The 19,863-nt window shown below is 55.8% G+C and overlaps 2 protein-coding genes across 4 annotated transcripts in view; one reads left to right on the top strand and one right to left on the bottom strand.

The window, feature by feature from the left end:
• The window catches only part of CCN4 (cellular communication network factor 4), a 967,918-nt gene that overhangs the window by 766,718 nt on the left and 181,337 nt on the right, over positions 1–19,863 (bottom strand). The gene's annotated exons all lie outside the window — the stretch shown is intronic.
• Positions 16,276–19,863, top strand: part of ST3GAL1 (ST3 beta-galactoside alpha-2,3-sialyltransferase 1) — a 52,613-nt gene continuing 49,025 nt past the window's right edge. For all 3 annotated transcript variants that reach the window (XM_059672350.1, XM_059672347.1, XM_059672348.1), the window contains exon 1: positions 16,276–16,600. The gene's annotated coding sequence lies outside the window, so the exon portion shown is untranslated. The remainder of the gene's footprint in view (positions 16,601–19,863) is intronic.

The raw sequence follows: 19,863 nt of genomic DNA, 5'->3' as shown, positions 1-19,863 counted from the left end.
CGCTGTCTAGTGGTTGGAGATAAATGGTAGACGCATGCATACGAGCGTGATTTCTAGGTGTATGTGTAGAGCGTGTGGATACAAATGATTTGACTCCAGGGGCCTGTGTGGTTTCCGGATGCATCTCCTTGAGAAAGGAGCAGATTAGCAGATACCCCACCGCACTCCCCTTCACCCTCCCCTCACCCTCATTGTCTGCTAAACATTTGTCAGGAATCCATAGAATTTGGCCCACCATCACCAGCTCATTCCAGCCTTCAGCCAGAGGTTTTTTATTTAATTTAATTTTTTTTTTTTAATCAAAAGGAATTTCTAATTCACTGCAGGGTTTAGTTTGCTGAACTTGATCTGTTTGAAATGCCACTTGCCTGACTGACATGGGCTGGTGCCTGGCAGAGGCTAAAGCAACCGTCTCGGCCTGTCCTGTGTCTGTGTTCAAGAAGGTCCGCACCTGGGAAGGGCAGCAGGTGGTCAGGCACCTGGGAAAGGCAGCAGGTGGTCAGGCACCTGGGAAAGGCAGCAGGTGGCCACGCACCTGGGAAGGGCAGCAGGTGGCCACGCACCTGGGAAGGGCAGCAGGTGGCCACGCACCTGGGAAGGGCAGCAGGTGGCCACGCACCTGGGAAGGGCAGCAGGTGGTCACCCTCCTGGGAAAGGCAGCAGGTGGTCAGGCACCTGGGAAGGGCAGCAGGTGGTCAGGCACCTGGGAAGGGCAGCAGATGGCCACGCACCTGGGAAGGGCAGCAGGTGATCAGGTACCTGGGAAAGGCAGCAGGTGGCCACGCACCTGGGAAGGGCAGCAGGTGGCCATGCACCTGGGAAGGGCAGCAGGCAGCAGCACTGGAGACATGTGCTGAGGCCCAGGGCAGGTCTGCCAGAGAGTTGCTTGGGTCAGATGTGTTTGAAAGTGGATGAACCGCTTCCCGAAACATACCCAGGGGAATAGAGTGAGCTGCTTTCACTCACTCGGCTGTTTCTTCAGCAAATATTCATGTAGGTACCTGACTTTATTTTAGGATGGAATGTCTAAAAACGACTCAGGTGTGATCCTGTCTCCAGTGTAGACGAAAAAGGGCCACCTGCTAACCTGACAGCTCAGGGGAGGCCTGCATGGTGGTCTTGCAAACTCAGAGATCCAAAGTAACCACAAAGGATGGTCCTAAAGTAAAACTTTAACTAAAAGCAGTTACGGTGGGTAGTCACGTCCTAGGCCGGTATCTTCCCTGACAAGGTCAATCTTTACCTTAAAGAGCCTATTGTCTTTTTGCATCTACGACAACATATCCTTGGAATGTCAGGTAATTTTCCTTTTTCCGGGCCCCTCAAAGCACAGGCACCCCTCTGCAGAGACCACAAATCCCCTCATTGTCACTGAGTTAATTGTTGACTGTTAACTTCCTGCACCCCCCTGAGTAAAAGAAGCATGTGTCTATCATTTTACGTTTCATCCAATCCCAGAGGTTTCCCCACTTGCCTTCTCCCGCCTCCATAATCTATCATCAATGGAGTTCCTGTGACCCACTTATATCTCCCTCTTTGATTGTAATGGATGAAACAAGGTAAAAAAAAACACAACACACACAAAAAACACACACCATTCTCCAGAGCATTGTCTCAATACGCTGAGAGTCTGCTTTCTGACAATTGTCGACAGTTTGGCTCGAATCAACTCATGAAAATTCTTTACAGGTTTGATGTGTTTTTTTACGTTAACACCGGGAATGGCTAGATGGGTGGGGGACTGGCTAGGCCACCCACCCACAGCGGCCACCAGGGAGAGACACGCCATGTCAGGGCCTTTCCCAGGCCCCCGGCTGCGCAGCCCCTCCAGCACCTGTTCCGCTCACCGTTTCGTAGGTGGTCATTAGCCACACTGGCCCTGACCTGGGTCCTGCAGGTACCACCCGGCTCTACATCTTAGCTCTCTATCCTAAACCTCAGGAAGGCAGAGGACACCTCCATCTTCACTCTGAGCTTCTCGGGGTGACGGAGGCCCCGCACCCCTCACTGAGGATGGCAGCCCTGCTCCTGACCCCCATCCCAGCTCAGATATGACCGGTGGGAAGCGTCCGGCGCGCTGAGCTGGGTCACGAGCCTCTAACCTGCTCCTGTTACGTAATAGCCGTGTCGTCTTGAGCAGCACAGTTGCCTCTTGGAGGCTCGGTTTCCTCATCTGTGAAATGGGACCTGTCGAGAGGACTCAATGGAGCAGTGTGTCAAGCTCAGACCCCACGGCCACGGCCGGCGCAGAGGGGTCTTTGGTGAAATGGCTCATAGGCCGATGCTTGCCCCCTTCCCCCTCCCTGGCCACCGAGGAGCATCTACTTTCTAGAACCATCAACTCTTTAGACAGAGTCACCCTTTTAAATCGACCAAAACGGCTCCCGGCTGCCGCCCACCCAGGTGACCTCTGGGTTTAATGAGGGGAGTGTCAGGGGCTCTTGGGACAACCGGAAGCTGGGCAGGACCAGGGACGAACAACAGGGAGTCCCACACAACCCCTCTTCCCTGTCGCCGGGCCTGTGTCCTGGAGAACACACAGCTCTTTTGGGCAGCAAAGAACTCGATGCAGCAAGAGTGGGGAGGGTTAGGGACTCGGACAGTGTCGTCTCGCTGTAGTCACGCCCCAGACCTGAGAACCTTGGGGAGTCATCCCTAGATTCGAACAGGGCTTTCCAAAGGAAAGGGGGCTCCCCTGCTGGAGACGCAGATCCAAGGACCCCTTCTAGAAGCCTTCGGGGCCAGGCCTGAGGCCACCCAGAAAGTCCCGCAGAGGAAGGGGTGCGGCAGCTGATGGAAAGGAAACTGCTTTCCTTGGGGACCTGAGTGAGGACTTGCCTTTGAGAGTAATCGGACTCAGATCCACGTAGACACGTCATCTCGTCGGCCACTCCCCGGAGCTCTGTGGCCCTGGACGGGGGACGAGGCTGAGACGCTGGGAGCCAAAATAATGTGCCACAGGCCCCGCGGCCAACACGGGCCGACGGCGAGCTGGGCTCCCGGGCCCTAGGCCTGACCCGGGGCTCCTCGTGCTCTAGCTCACCTGCAGGCCACCCGGGTGAGGGTGGGCACTCCCAGAGGCAGGGCCACAGGTGTGCGCGAGGGCCCCCTCCGCTGTGTGGTCGGTGGGCAGGTGCCTCCACATGCCCTGCGAGCTGGTTCCAGTGCAGAGTCACAGGCCTCGGTCTGGACCTACTGAGTCACCCGTGTGTCTACGAGGCCCCCGGGGGCCTGAACACCAGCACCGCGTGGGGGGCATTTGTCTACGGGGTAGCCTTTCAGACTTCCCGGGAGAATTGTCACCCCTGGAAACACAGGTTTGAACAGCAACGATCATCGTTATGAAGCGTGGCATCAACTGCAGAGCCTTGCAAGCTTTTCAGAACATCACCGGCCTCTGAAGCTTAGAGACGGCTCTGCCTACCAGCCAACAGCCCGCCTGGAAACCAGGACAAAATACTTTGCTTCCCCAATGAGATCAATATTCTCTCTGGCGGTGGATTCGCCCGCTCATCACGTGAGCCATAGGTCACGCCGCAACTTGTCTCTGTCGTCACTTGTTTACCTGAACTTCTGACTGGTCCGGACCCTGGAGCACATCGACGCTTATGCAACCACCCAAACGCGTTGCCTCCAAATCGCTGCCTTCCCCACGGTGGCCTTGGCTCCCGCAGGAGGGCATTTGGGCTGCGCGTTTAGAGGGCGTCCAGGTAGGTTACCAATTAATCTTACTTGGAGTTCAGAGGATGAGGCGGAAAGTGGGCATGTTCCTGATACTGATGTACAGGGTGCGCCAGAGTCGCTCTATAGCTCCGAGTTCGCAAAACACAGCGTTTATTCTGCATTGTTACTCATTGACGATTGCATTGTTCTCCACGGGAGCAGCTGGAAGCCGGCTTCTCCACACTCTGCATTTTCCCTGCGGGGTTTGCCTGCTCTTCCCCAGCCCGTGGTAAAGGCAGGGTTTCCCTCACCTTGCCGACCGGTACACAGAGGCTCAGAGAGGTGGCGATGTCAGGGCCATGGGACTAGAAGGTGGCAGGTGAGGGTTTAAAGGGTGATATTCCTGGCACCAGCAAGGGGCATAGGGTGGGAAGGGGTGGGTGGAGATGGGGGTGGGGGTAGGAGGCAGCACTGGTACTGAAGAGGAGCTTCGTAAGTGGTCATCTTCTTACCTTGTGTTTTATCAAAATTATCAAAGACCGTCCATGCTTACCAGGCCTGAGCCACAGCAAGGCCCAGAAGAGAGTGTTTGTCAGCTGCTGCTGCCGTCTTCAGTCAGTGGCATCGTTTGTAAATTGCGAATACACCCCTTTTTTGTCAAAAAAGACTTTAGGGAACAAGGAGAGCTCACTTTCTGGATCCACCGTGAGCGTACGTTTCCACCTGCGTGGCCTCCGTGGGAGGCAGCCCCCCCATTGCCCAGGTCATGTCTGTGCTGGGGTTCCTGCCCACGGCTGGGCTGGCGTGGGGATGTCCTCCCTTGGGGCGCTGCTTGGAAAGCATCCCACCGACCCACAGAGTAAGCCTGGAAGCTCCCCTTTCCTGTTTATTGGCATATCTGATCTCGTAATATCCCTTTAATAAATGGAAAAGTGCTGGAAATGAGGAGACCTGCCTCAAATCACAGAGACCCGCAGCCAAGGACAAGCTGGGACTGAGGAAAATACAGTCGCGGGAACTGCGGCGAGATGTGCAGGTCAAGAGGGTTCCACAACGCCCCGGGCAGGTGAGGCAGGCACCTGGGCACCGGCCTTGCCCGGCTCCTCACAGCCTCCCTCTTTGCCCCCAGAGCCACGTTTCCATCCCAACTCTGCAGGCTCCAGCCCCTCCCACCAGGACAACCCTCTCCAGGCCTCTCTCTGTGTGGTCGGCCCAGAACCTGCAGGACAGAGGGTGCCCCAGGGACCAAACCTTTGACTGACAGCATGGGAGCCACTGAACACGCTCTTCTCCCTCCCGCCTTCCCCAATAGCCCATCCCTGGTGCAGTGGATCCTGTGACAGTCCCTGAGCATAACAATACCAGAGGGGACCGGCTCAGCAGCCCACCCTCCAACATGCCCCCTCCGCCCCGCCTGCCTCTCCTCTTCCCTCTCCCCAGCTTCTTTGGAATTCTTCTCTCTGCTCAAGTAGTAACACAAGCTTCCCCTCAGCCTTTGCTAGGTGGGATTCTAAGAGAAAGTAATTTCACCCTCATTATTATTAATTAGGATGGCTAGCAGGCAGGAGGGCGAGATGAAGGGGGAGAGTGTGTGTGCACTGGCTACATAGATAGATGTGAAAGCAGAATGATGAGTGTTTTTAAAATATGTTTTTATTTATTCCAGAGAGGAAGGGAGTGGGAGAGGGAGAGATAGAAACATCAATGATGAAAGAGAATCATTGATAGGCTGCCTCCTGCATGCCCCACACTGGGGATTGAGCCCACAATCTGGGCAGGTGCCCTCACCAGGAATCGAACTGTGACCTCCTGGTTCATAGGTTGATGCTCAACCACTGAGCCACACCAGCCGGGCAATTTTTTTTGCAAGCTGTTGTCTGTGTGTTGCCATAAAACACGTCATATTTTATTAAAGAAACTGTCACATAAAATAAACAAGATATGGTTTCTTTTCTCACTTTCATAGGAGGATGGCAAGGGGGCGGGGGTTGTAGGGGTTGAGCCTTTGACTTCCTCGGCAGGTTTGAAGGGGACAAGGCTGAGAGGTCCCTGGCGGCGCGGAGTCGGGAGGGAGGGAGGGAGGGAGGAGCCGTCCACCGACGACGTCATCCTGTCATCTCCCGGCCTTGGGTCTCCTGTCTGCCTGCAGGGGCCCAGGCCTCTCCCCGCGTCCCCGGCGGCCGACAGCATCTGCTGCGAGTTCGCTTTGACATTGCCACGCTGTCCCAGAGAGCGGCACTGACATGCTTTCTTTTTGCTCTGGTGTCACGGGGCCGGATCATTGCTCACGGGGGTCACAGTCATTTCTTCCTGACGCCAAACCCCGACGTCTACATATTCTAGGTAACCTGCTTCTGCTTCCCCGGAAGCGCGGGCAGCCCTGGCACTGGGGCCAGCGGCTTGTGACAGCTGCCTGCTCCGCGGGACCACTTTACGTAAGGCCTGTAGGCTGGGCTCCGAGAGACACAGAGAGATACGTGATGGATCCACTATTCTCTTTTTAAAATTGCTTTTTAAGAGAGAAAAACATTACTGTGAGAGCAAAACATTGAACAGCCGCCTCCCACATGTCCCCCACCAAGAACTGAGCCTGGAACCGGGCATGTGCCCTGACAGGAAAGAAACCGAACCGGCCATCTTTCAGTGCACAGGATGATGTCCCACCAACTGAGCCACACCATCCAGGGCTATTATTCTATTTTTTAAAAATATGTTCGTATTGATTTCAGAGCAGAAGGGAGAGATAGAAACATCAATGATGAGAGAGAATCATGGATCGACTGCTTCCTGCATACCACACCCTGGGGTTCGAGCCTGCAACCTGGGCATGTGCCCTGACTGGGAATCGAACCATGACCTCCTGGTTTATAGGTTGACGCTCAACCACTAAGCCACACCAGCTGGGCAGGAATTTTTTTTTTTTAATATATATACCAGGGTTGTTTCAGCCAGAAAATGGTGCTTGCAAGGAACAGAAATAGTCCGTAGTTAAAAACCAAAGACATGAAAGGAATCGAATGGGAAAGTTTGGGTTCATTCACATAATTGAAAGGAAAACTCATCAACTAGGTACTAATGGTAATAACATGCACTAAGCACCTACTATATGTCAGTCTTTAAGAGCTTTATCGGTGCTTGCTTAATGGTTACAGCACTAAAGGGGACGCTATCACGGTGCTGATTTGATGGATTCGGAAACTGAGCCTCAGAGAGGTTAAGGAATGGGCCCCGGGTTACATGAAATCTGGTTTCTGAACCTGCCCTGTTTGCTACTATGCTGAACAGGAAGCCGGCGGGGAAGGCTGGTGCTCCGGGGGAAGGAGATGAAGCTCCCCCTTGCAGGGAGGTGGCATGTGTGACCGACCGGACTAGCTTGTGACGCCTGCCACCTCGGAACCAAGGAAGAGGCGGGTCCCTTGACCAGTGGGCTCCCCAAACTACGTGGAAGGAGGGAGACTCATTTCTCAAAACAGGGGCCAAGTTGGGCTTCCCATAAGATGTAACTTGGAGCAACAAAAGAAGACAGAAAAAGAGTTTCACTACTAAAGGGAAAAAGGAATTCTCCTTTTATTCACATAAAAGGGGGGATAATTAATAATGAGAGGGGAAAGTTGTAGCTGTCAGTTTGCGTTATTATTATTATCAGGCAGTTTTTACACATAGAAAACTATTCAAGGCTGATTTTTTAAAATGTTTTGCTATAAAATCATTTAAAAATCTATTTTTTTTTTTCTTTAGGTCTCTCAATTCAACTTGCCAATCTCTTTAAACATAGACTATATTTTAACCATGACAATCAAGGAGTCCCTTTTCCAATATTTAACAAAACCTAAATCGCTTAAAACAATGGGCCCAGATAACAATTCATTAGACCCCTAACATTTAAACTGATGTGACAGGCAGATGCCTTCCTCAGATTTCAAAACATGTTGTGAGGCAATAATTAAACTCGCAACCAGGTTTAAAGACTCTCAATTCCCCTAAACAATTAAATGCGGTAAGCTTTCTAATATTTTGTTTAAATTTTCCAGTGACAATTTACGTGTCTAAAGGCAACTACTGCTTAGTGACATTTTAAATTGACATTCTCAAGCTAATGTCTGTAACATGTTAAAAAACGAAAACTTGTTTTCATGGTTGTGCCACATACTTCAGATACCAGACACGTGCGGACTTCCCCACCACCGTTACTCACTGCCCATCGCACTGTGTCTACACCAGTGGTTCCCAACCTCGGCTGCACATTAGAATCACCTGGGAATCTTTTTAAAGTCCTGATTTCTGGGCCTCATCCTCCGGAAATTCTGTTTCTTTGTTACTAATGTTGTGGCCCCACCCCATCACAAAGAAACAGAATTTTTGGAGGATGGGGCCCAGAAATCAGGATTTTAAAAAGATTCCCAGGTGATTCTAATGTGCAGCCAAGGTTGAGAACCACTGGTCTAAACTTTCCCCGGTGGAAAAGCATTTAGCACTAGGAGAATAAGCAAGTGTGTGTGTGTGTGTGTGTGTGTGTGTGTGTGTGTGTGTGTGTGTTTACATCACAAGAAAGTACCATCCTAAGCACCTGAGCTTATCAATCAGAGATTTCTGGCCAGAACACAGGGTCTGAGGTACAAGGACAATTGTTTTCCTTCCTGACAGTTGGCAGACTCCATCTTTTTTCTAGTTACTATGGCAACAAGCATCTCCAAGTCCACACTTTTGCACGTGGGATTAGTTTCTGCCCTCCTGCCCGGATCTAAGCAGAGTGACCTAACCCCTTACCCCTGTAGCACAGGCTGCTAATTGTCCCATCTCCCTCAGCACGCGTGCCCGGGTTAAAGACTACATTTACCAGCGTCCCTTACAGCGAGGTGGCTGGGCGTGGCCTGGGGATGCCAGGGAGGCAGAAGTGGTGTGGGCCATCTGCAGGAGATGTCCTTAAAGGCCACGGGCATGCTCGACCCCCTGAATGCCTGGAATAAAGATGTGATGGCTGGAGCTGGAGCTAGAGCTGCCAGCTTGGACTAGGAGGTAAATTAGGGGGGGGGGGGTGCACTGTGGTGGAACAGCCTGGGTCCCTGACTGTCGAATGCCACAGCAGCCTGCGAATTGTCACAGGCAGAACTTAAATCCTACCTGGTTCCTGTTATTTGGGGTTTTCCCTAATCCTAACTGGGACAGATACTGTCACCTGATTTCATGGATGAAGTTCTGAATCCTTCCTCGTCAATTATCTTACTGCCGGATGGGATCCTGCCTCCTTCCAGGTCTGGCTATAGGCCTCGGGCCTAAGGCACCCTGATGACGTCAATGATTTTACCAAATCAACTCCCCAAGTTAGTAGCAGATGTCACGTCTCTTAAAACTGAGGCCATGGCTTTCAACACGACCTCGAGGTAGATTCAGCTGCCTCCAGAATCGTTAAACACAGGTCATTAAATCCGAGAAGCAAACATTAATTTCTCTTTTATGAGTTTGCAGTTCAAAATGTATGTCAACACGAAAATATTTAATCAATCAATACACACACCAAAAATAGCCCTAGCCAAGTTCCTGTACACTTTTCCTGTGCACGGCCCGTGCGATGACCATTTAGCCCTCCCAGTGATCCGAGAGGCTCGATACTATCATTGCCCTCATTTTAGACATCAATAAGCTGAAGCTGAACGTTTTGCCCACGTTCATTCTGCAGCTGCACAAACCACTGAGTGACAGAGGCCCTCCAGCAAGCATGCATTCTTGTGTTGTTTTCACTGTCAAAAGAGGGGACCCCTGGCCAGTGTGCCTCAGTTTGTTGAGCGTCTCCTGTGCACCAAGAGGTGGAGAGGTTGCTGGTTGGATTCCCAGTCAGGGCACATGCCTGGGCTGTAGGCTTGATCCCATTAGGGGGCGTGCAGGAGGAAGCTGATGGATGTTTCTCTCCCTCTCCCTTCCTCTTTCTCTCAAATCAATAAAAACAAACAAACAAGAAAACCCCACAGTTAAAATAAAAGATGGGGGGAAAAGATGTTTGCAGGTTTAGTCTCAAGGAAAGGTAATCTATTAAACTACAAAAACACAGAGAAACTAAACAACAACAACAACAAAAAACACCAGGCCTCTTTTCTGATTCTCAACAACATAGATGGGTGTCATCTTTATTGTCTTAAAACATGGGACACACATCCCAAATGTAGATATTGAAGCTTGGTTTCAACTGGTATAAAAATAACCTGCTCTCCTGGGGGAGGGGGTGGGTAGGCAAATTCAAAATGCGGAGGCCGCAGCCATTGGGCATGGAGTTTAGAGAAGAGGGGATCACAGGCTTCCTTCCCCGGAGATGCCGCCGGCTTCACGGAGCCCTGACATTTGGCAACTCCCAGAGCGTGTAATTTTCCGTTCTCATTTATAAAACATTTTCAGGAATGTTGACGAGTATAATGCGCATAAGAAAGACGCTTAAATTAATAATGGCCATCATTTATTTAATGCTTACTAAGTATCTGGCACCGAGTGAGTAATTTTTTACATATAGTCTTTCTCCTTCAAGTGAGTCTGAGAGGCAGGTACCATGTGCCCATTCTGCAGATGAAAAGTGGAAGGCTCAGAGGGTGTCAATCATCGGGTCTGACAGCTGTGCCAGCACCCACCCACGTGGGAGAGTACAGAGCCCCGCCCTCTGCCTCTGTGCAGGCTGCCTCCTCCTGCACGCAGGGCTGTGGCTCCGCCCTCTCTGTTCCTTCGCTCCATTTCCCAGGCTAAGAGGCTGGTTTTTAAATGTCATACAACCATGAGACGGAACAGTGTTGATCCCTAAAGCTTTAGCGACACAGTTGCCTTTTAACAATGAATCTCTGAGCCTTGGCGTCTCGGACAGGTTTCAAAGGCGGTAACTGCGTCTTGCCCATTTTGACCGACTCCGAAGTAAAATCTTTGGAAAGGAAAATCACGGAACGAAAGGTTTCCGGCTGCAAGGACCCTTAGAGGCCAGCCAGGCCAGTGGTTTCAATGCCCGGAACAGTTGACGCCCCTGGCAGACCCACACAGCCACCAACGCCACCTTCGTGGGCTCCCTCTCTCGTCCCTTCTTGTGTTTCTCTCTCGAAGTAGCTCTCATAATGATAATTGATCATTGATTTTGTAATATCTCCGGTATCCGGCCCAGGGCCCAGCGGAGAGCCAGCACTCGATGGCTGTTGGCTAAGTGGACGAAGGCAGATAGGCGCCTCTGTGAACCCCGGGTCCCATCACGCCCAGTTTGAAAACACGGCTCCACCTCAGCCTCCTGATTGTACAGACGAGAACATTGGTGCCAAAAGAAGAAAACTGTCAGGTGGCAGGTGGGGCAAAGCCGCAGAGCCAGGACGGGGAGCCAGGGCCTTGGATGGGAAAGCCCATCCACGGGACCTCGTGGCCGCGGACTGAGTGCCGGGCTGCCCACCAGCGCCTGGAGCTAGTCACAGCAGGCAGCTGTGCTGCAGGTGGACGCCTGGACCCCCGCAGGCTGACCGACCGACCGGCCTCGTGGGAGTGGCTCCGGGAGCCGGCGCATAGAACAGGCCTCCTGCAGGAATCCTTGTGGCGCTGAAGCTCGAGCAGCCGAGCAGCCGGCGCTGAGGGTTCCCTGTGTGGCTCCAGGAGAAACCTGAGGCTCAGCCGCCGCGATCTTCCTCCGATTTGGGGCCAGACTCCAAAACCGCTGACCCGAGAGCTTATCTGTACAGAGTCATGTTCCGGAATGAATTATTCATCCCAGAAGCATTTACTGGCAGTCGCCATGTCCTCGGGGCTCCGTCCTGGTCCCTCTTTTGTTTCCACAGCATCCCCAGGTGGGCGTCAGGTGGTCTCCAGCACCCGTCACAGGCTCTCCTGCATCTCCCAGTCCTGAGAAACGCGACTGCCCCTGGCGGTGTAACGTCTGAGACAGGATGTTCAGCCGTCACGGTGCGTTATGGGCCCAGCAGCCGAGGCCCGTGGAGGGCTCTGTGTTGTCTATGTGAAGGACATAGGAACCTGTGATTTAACCAGCGCTTCTGGGCTGAGCCAATTCCACTCCCGGGTATTCGTCGGAAGAAAACAAAAGCACTAATTTGAAAAGACAAGCGCCCCCCCATGCAGCATTATTTGCAATCTCCAGGATCTGGACGCAGCCTCGGTGCCCATCAGCGGGTGAGTGGGGGGAGACGTGGTGCACGTACACAGTGGCATTCTACCTGGCCACGAAAAGCATAAAACCCTGCCATTTGCGACAGCGTGAAGGTGCCGGGAGGGTATTATGCTAAGTGAGGCAAGTCAGACAGAGAAAGACAAATACCATGTGTAATCTAAAAAAACCACACCCACAAACGAATAAACAAAACCAAACCAAGCCAGACCCTTCGCTAGAGAGGACAGCTGATGGCTGCCACGGGGAGAAGGGGTGCGGGGTGGGGTTATGACAACCCTCTCTGGCTCAGGTGCAGTTGGGATTAAAGAGGAGTGCCCCAGGGCTCACGCTTAAGAAAACCCCATATGTTTCTCGCTATCTCATTGGTCCCGATGGAGGTCAAGTCTACTCCTTCCTGAGCCACATTCTGGCCAAGACATCCGGGAGGTCAAGACCCACCCCACTGACCCGCTGGCGCACAGGCTGTTGGCGCTGATGTGTGCGTCGTGTAGTGTGTCTGGTTCTGCTGACTCAAACGCCCCCAAGATTCTCAGGGTTGGAAGGGGACGCAGGGGTTACGTCCTACATTCTGTGATGAGATCTCCCGTGTGGCTCTCTTTGCTCTCAAGGTGGCACATGCCGCCTGGGCTGCCCGTCACTGTTGGGTTGTTGGTCCAGGACCTGGGAGGCCTGCCAATCAGATTCCTCATCTAGAAAAACTAAAACCCACAGGGGATGAGCAGGGGGGCGGGGTGTGAAGCTGAAGGAATTGCCCAGGTGTGGAGGGAGTGGGGCCATAGATACCCCGCCCCCTCCCCCCGCCCTAGGACTTAACAGAGAAAACCTATGGGCAGGGAGAGAGCTGAGCTGGGGGCAGGGGAAATGGGGGGAGGGGGGGCAGGGCTCCAGAGGGCCAAGCCAGACCGGCTGTCCTCCCTACTTCCAGCTCAGTCTGCACCGTCCCGTGTTCCCTCTTTTTATTTAAGGAAACCTGGGCCCGTTCCTCACGGCCCCAAGGGCCCTGAGTAAAACACTGTCCAAAACACCAGCACCACGTGCCAGCTGCTCTGACAAGCAGGCGGCTTTGGCTTTTCTGCGCCATCACCCAGATGGCACCAGACCCATCAGGGTCTTTCCACTCCCAGGTGCCAAGGAGGGGTGGGGCTGGGACCCATTTCCTTAAGCAGCCTCACCCGGAGCCTCGCTGTTGCTCTGACAACATGGGGAGGGGAAGGGGGGATGCTGAGTCAATGTTGGGGCTCCCCCACGGGACTCTGTGTGCAGACACCCCGAGTGGTGACTAATACCAGTTGTCCTCCGACAGTGCCTGTGGGGAGGCACGCAGGGGGTGAGGGGAGGAAGTGTGCACCCACACATCCCCGAGGCGCACCCCAGACCTGGGCTCCTGTGCACGGTGCAGGCCGCCAGATGTGCCTGCTCCAGGAGAAGGGGGGCAGGGAGAGGCGCACTCCCCTGAGACACACACAGTACCAGCAGGGAGATGGAGAGAGAGCCCCCCCCCCCCGCCCCAAACACTGCGCCTGTGGGCCGGCGCGTTACATGGAGACGGCGATGACGTATGCGTGTTTCACCGCAGTCACTCAGGACACTTTCCATCTCTCCGTGGAGCCATCCAGGGGAGCCGGCGGGGCCCCCGGGCTGAAGTGGGAGCTACCAGGTCCTTGGCTTCAACGCGGAGCAGCTGGCTGATCCGGGGCCACTGACCGGCCCTGGGTGACCCTCCCCAGGCGCCCCCAGGAGAGTCTTCTGTTACTACAGCATCTCCTAGTTTCCAAACTGCCCAGTCGCCTTCCTGTGGGTGATATTATCTGACCTCGCAATCAAGGGCACCCCTTTGTGAATTCATCCAGGAACGCTTTATTGAGCACCCACCATGGGACAGGCGTGCGATGGATGCAAAACTTGACCCATCCCCTGTCCACAGAAGGCAGAGCCACCAGGTATGTAACCACGGAACTCCACCAACAGGGCGCAGCGGGCAGCGGTGCCCGAGGGCGGCAGGAGGAGGCGCTTGTGTTCCCAGGATGACTCGGAGCTGAGGACGCCACTGGAGCTGACAGTGACCCGGGAGCCTGGGGTCCACGTGCTGATCTGAGAGGCCCCAGCTCCCAGAGGCCGGGAGATGCCGCCTTGGCCAGAGCAGCAGCGGATGCTCCTGTTAAAGGCCCCTGCTCCTCCCTCACACGCCAGCATTCCTGGGATGCCAGCTGCGGCGGGCGAACACCCTGCCTCACATCTCAGAAAGGGCAAAGCCGGAGAAATGCTTCTAGGGAGGTCAAAGGCCCACCCCGCCCTCAAGAATCAAAATAGAAACCATAAGGGTCATTAAACGCCCCACGCTGTTCTCTCAAACTCGCAGAGGGCAGCAGACTTGGCCAGGCCCCAAGCCCCCAAGGAACTTGGCAGGACTCCTTGCATAATTCTTAGACTCACATGCTTTTTGTCTTATTGTTTTGTTCTGTCTCCCTCGCCCCCCGACTCTTGTTCTCCCCGCCCCCTTCAAAATCCATCTCTCTTCCACCTCTCTCTCCTCTGAGCATCTCTCCTTTTCTCCCCCAAGGCCCAGAAGCGTTCCCCAGCACCCCATCTCCTGGACTGGGTGTCTCTGGGCCTGGAGAAGTCCATCGTGGACACAGGCCACTTTAACTGCGCACCTACTATACGCTAGGTCGTGTTAGGGGTCTGACCTGTATGAATTCACTTAATCATCACAACCACTTTCCGTGATGGGCAGCTGGTAGGCCAATGTCGCAGATGACGAAACTCCAGCACAGAGCTGAGGAAGCTTAGGGATTCTGCACCCAGTCTTTGTGCCCGGTGAGGGACAGCGCAGTATTTGAACGAAGAAGTCTGTATACTAGTAGCCAGAGGGGAAGGGGGTGGGGGGCTATGTGAAAAAGGTGGGGGGTTTAAGAAGTACAAATTGGTAGCTACAAAGCAGTCACGGGGATGTAAGGTACAGCCTAGGGAATCTCATCAATAATATTGGAATTATGTCGTCGGGGTTATTAGGCTTATCAGGGGGGGTCACTTTATAACTTATATAAATGTCTAGCTACTATGCTGTACACCTGAAAGTAGTATACTATTGAATGCCAACTGTAACTGAAAAAAAATATAAAAATAAAACATTTTCAATTTTAAGGGAAACAGGAAGAAAAAGCTCTCCGCTTTTCACCATTCAGTACGATGTTAGCTGTTGAGTTTTTGTGTGCGGCCTTTATTATTAGTTAGGTATGCTTCCTCCTACCCTACTCTTCGAAAAAGTTCTTATCGTAACTGGATATTGGACTCTTCATCTAGTGACATGTTCATATGATTCTGATCCTTCATTTTGTTGATGTGGAGTAGAACATTAGTTCATTTGTGAATGGTGAACCAACTCTGCATCATGGAAATAAACACCACATGATCATGGAAAAAGAAAAACACGAAGCCTGACCAGCGCCTGGCCTGGAGGCCTCCACCAGCATCTCCCGGGGAATGATGGTCTCTGCCCTCGGTCGGTCGCAGAAGCCTGTCTTCTCCGCTGGAAGCCGGAAGAATTCACTGACCCTGCGGCCAAGTTGCACCTCTGTCCTCTTGCGGAAGAGGTGGAGTCCGGTCAGGGGGCAGGACCTGCTCGACCAGAATGCTTTTAATGCCTCTTAAATCCGTGTCCAGCGCTTCGCCTCTCACACTGGCATCTGGCCACTGAGCCAGCCTTCCCGGCTCCCCACCTCCAGATACAGGAGGGAGGGCGCACAATCCTCACATCTGCCCCGAGGGTCTGGCCCTGGAAGGCCCATGGGCACCGTGGGGCCAGCCACTGCGTGAGGTCCCCCTGCTCTGGACCTCGCTGACAGGGAATCTGGGAGGAAGTGAGAGGGCAGGCCGGGAATCCGGGCGGGGACCAGCTGGGATGGCCTTGAACTGGGCCCAGCTGGGCCTCACCAGCCCCCAGCCCCGCCTCGCCCCTCCCCTTCCCTTCTTTCAGTCCCACCTCGGGTCTCCCACTTCCTAGAGCAAGTGGGCGACTCTGCACAGTCGCCAGCAGGGGGACCGGCCCCTTGGAGCTACCGTGCACCCCACGGGGGCTCTTCAGGGCACCGCACGTCCTCGCGGTGGGCGCCCGCAGCCTCCTCCCCGGGGGGCGGGATGGGGGGCTGACCCCGCGAGGCCCCGGGCCACCTGGACGCCCTGCCCTCGCCTTGCCATCTATGGCGGCGGCCGAAGCGCGCGGTGGCGCGGAGCTGTAGCCTCTCGGAGCGGCGCCTGGGTCCCCGCGCCGCCCCCAGCGCCTCCCGGGCCTGGCCTCGGCCGAGCCGGCTGCGGTCCACGTGGCTGCGGAGCCCTACGTTCGGCTGCAGGGAGCCCCGAGAGAGGGGAAAGCCGAGCCGAGCGCGGGGAGGGGCCGCGGGGGCCGGGGGCGGGCGCTGGGCGGAGGAAGGGGAGGGCCCCGCAGCCTCGGCGCCCGCCCCACGCTGCCGCCCGGGCTCCGGATCGCGGCCGCCGGGCCTGCCCCTCCCGTTACACCCGGGGGAAGGTGTTCCGAGACCGCTCCCAGCCTCTCCCCGCCTCCAGGCTCCAGCCTCCGCCGGCGGGGCTCCACTATGCCAGACAGTTTCGACACTTTGCAAAGACAAAGACCGGAGGGAGGAGGAAGAGGAGGAAGAGGAGGAAGAGGAGGAAGAGGAGGAAGAGGAGGAAGAGGAGGAGGGAGCGAAGGAAGGGGCGATGTGAGCTGGGAACGGGGCGCGCGTTCGGGACACTCTCCGAAGCCCCTGCGCCCGAAGCCGCGGGAATTCCGGCGCGTCCCCCGCCGCGGTGAGTGCGCGCGCCGGGCCGGCCGCCGCCGGGGCGCGGGGCTGCGGCCGCGGAGTTGGGGCTCGGGCGGTCCCGCGTGTGTTCTCCGGGGTGGTCGCCCGGACCCGGGGACCCAAGTGTGGGGAGGGGCCTAGGAGGGTGTGACCTGGGAGTGGGATCCGAGACCCCAGGCGCCGGGAAGGAGACACGCGTAGGGCGACCCTGCCCTCGCCCCGGCGCCGCCGGGATCCTGGGGGTCGGGTCGGGGGTTCGGGGAGGCGGCCGGGGCGCGGGGTCTCCGGCTTTTCCCGGGAGAGCTGCCGGAAGCACAGCGGGGAGCTTATGCCCGGTCCCGGGCAGCGGTCCCTGGGGTGGCCCCCGTCACCCTGCACGGGGAGCCGGGCCGGAATCTCCCCTTGGCGGCTGCGGGAGGAGCGAGCGGCCAGCGGGGCGCGGGTGGGAGGACTCGGGGCCCCGGCGCTTTCCAGTCGAGCCGGGGTCGCGGAGGCCAGCGGTCGCGGGACGGTCTCCGGATGCCGCCTCCCGCCCCGCGGCGAGCAGGCGCAGACCCGGGAGGCGGCCCTCGCCCGCGTGGAGGGGGCCGCCGGCGGCCCGCGTTTCTGGGGATGCGGCGGCGAAGTTGGCGCCGGGGACCGGGCAGCTGGACGTGGCGTGGGGGGCCGCGAGGGACTGAGGTGGGCGAAGCCGAGCTTGGCTGGTGCCACTCGAAACTCGGAGTCCGCCCTCACCCCGTTAGGCGCCGCGAAATAACCGGACAAAAGTTAACAACTTGTTGGAGTCGCTTGGGTGACCCGCGCGGGGCCGGGGCAGCTCCTCGGCAGAGCCCCAGGGGGCGGGGAGCCCTGACACGGGGGCAGATCGCCCGGATGGGGTTACAGTTAGATTCCGAACTGGGACGGCCGCTCCACTTTCGGCTCCTTTTACTCAGCCGGAGTGCATTTGAGCTTGACCTTGAGAGAGGAACCGCCGCTGAACTTGAGGTGGGGGTTGAGACTGCCCCGGCTGGGCACAGATCTGTCTCCCCCAGCCAGCGCGCCGTAGTCTGACACCCGGGCCTGGGCTCTGGGAAGGGTGTATGGGTCGCCTTGGTTCTGTTTCTTGTCTGGAGCCCTTGGGTCTCTCCTCCCTCCTGCCAGAGAGTCCCTGCCAGCACCCACCACGCGGCAGGCCTGGTGGGGGCGCTCCGCCCGGGACACGTGCACCCAGAAGTGCAAGAGTGGCTGGCTGGGGGCTGGTGAGTCACTGCGTCTGTCTCCCTGGCTCCTGTGTCCAGCAGAGGGAGACAGCGTTGACCCTGAGGGCCCTGACCTCTTCCCTAGGTCTCCTTCTGGCTTTCACCTCCCGGGACCCCTCGCCCCTCCTGTCTCATCCTCCTTGCGTTGTAGGCGCCGAAGGGCACCAGGTGTCTGATCCGATCGGGTTCAGGGCCCTCGGTGCTGGAGTACTTCCCTAGGAAGGAATTCAGAGCCAAGACGCAAACTAGAAGGAGAGTATTTATTTAGGAAATCACAGAGGTGGAAGTAATTTGTGGAAGAAATGGGCTGAGGATACAAGCTCAGAGGCAGAGGAAGGGCCCTGGGAGTTTGGGAGTGAGGAACAGGATGGTAATGTGCCTGGGGTGGTGGCGGGGAGGAGGGAAAGGGGCCCAGAGGAGGGAGCCTCTGTCCTCAGGGCTGTAAGGATGGAGGTTTGGGGAGCGGTCCCCGGGGGAGATTTCCATAAGAGGATCCAGCAGTCTTCCAGGTGTGTCCTCTCAGGGTCCCGGGCCCCACTGATGGCTCCACGGGCTCCAGGGCAGCCTCATTATCCAGTGCAGCTGGTCCCGGACTCAGCCCTGGGGTCACTGGTCTGGCTTGGCTGCTTGTCTGGGCCGGGAGCTGAAATACTACTGAGGCCTCGATGTTATCTCTAGGGCAGTGACGGCGAACCTTCTGAGCTCGGCGTGTCAGCATTTTGAAAAACCCTAACTTAACTCTGCTGCCGTGTCACATATTGAAATTTTTTGATATTTGCAACCACAGTAAAACAAAGACTTATATTTTTGATATTTATTTAAATGCCATTTAACAAAGAAAAATCAACCAAAAAAATGAGTTCGCGTGTCACCTCTGACACGTGTGTCATAGGTTCGCCATCACTGCTCTAGGGCATGACCAACAATATGCTAGGGGGGTAAGGTCACCCTACGATAGCCCTTTGCTAGGCACCTGGGGGGGGCGGGTGCTTTCTGCCCTGGTGGCCTGCTGGTACCTGGCCCATCGGCCCTACTCTGCTCCTGGATCTAGCTGCCTACCGCGCTCTCGGGCCGCCATGCACAGTGCACTTGTGCCGGGAGGGTCCCCCCAGGGACACAGCGAGTGCCCGCCCTCGCTCTGCTGCTGTGTGAGGTGCTGAGGGCTGGTTCTCTCCCTCAGGGGAGATGAGATAACCCAGGGTCATCACCAACCCGCATGGCACGTAGTAGGTACAAATGCTGTTCCAGAGGCCTCTAAGTTGGGAGGCGCTGGCAGGGCCTGGGCACCCCTTTCTCGGCCCTATTTGAACTGCTGGGTACACATGACTCTACCTGGGCAAGCCCTTTCGGCGTCTGACGCGCCTTGAGCACCCACTCCATGTTGGGCTCTCAGCTGGGCCATTCCTAGAAGCTGCTAGCAGAACCTCCAGTGTTCTTTCCCCAGAGCTGCTGGAGAGAGCCCAGAGGTTCCCAAAGACAAGGTGCACTGCCCCCTGCTGGCTGCGGTGGGAACTGGCGCTTGGCTCTGTGGTGGAGAAGGGGTGCCAGCCAGCAGGGTGCCTGGGGTCATTCAGGTGCCTCCCTTCACCTTCTCTTCCTGCCCCCAAACACCATGCATGGCCCCGCTATTTTCTGAAACCTGTGGTTGGCTGAAAAAACGGACCCTAGTTCACCATTCCATGCCCGCTGCCTCTGCCCAGATCTGGGTGTAAAGTTCGAGGCTTACCTAGTCTCCCATTCTCTCTCTCTCTCTCTCTCTCTCTCTCTCTCTCTCTCTCTCTCTCTCTCCCCTCCTCCTCCTCCTCCTCCCTCTCTCCCCCCCCTCTCTCCTCCTCCCTCCCCCCCCCCCCTCTCTGACTTGGGGCATGAGACTTGGTGTCTCAGAGTCTGTTTCCATATCTGTAAAATGGGACCCTTACTGCGTCCTCACTGATGCGTGTTCTATGTAACTGTGAGTGTGTGCATATACATGCATATGGAGGAAAGGAATGCCACCATACAGCTTTCGATTGAATAAATAAATGACAGG

Source organism: Myotis daubentonii, chromosome 17 (genome assembly GCF_963259705.1).
Source record: "Myotis daubentonii chromosome 17, mMyoDau2.1, whole genome shotgun sequence".
NCBI lineage: Eukaryota > Metazoa > Chordata > Mammalia > Chiroptera > Vespertilionidae > Myotis > Myotis daubentonii.
This window is presented reverse-complemented; position numbering and strand designations above follow the sequence as displayed.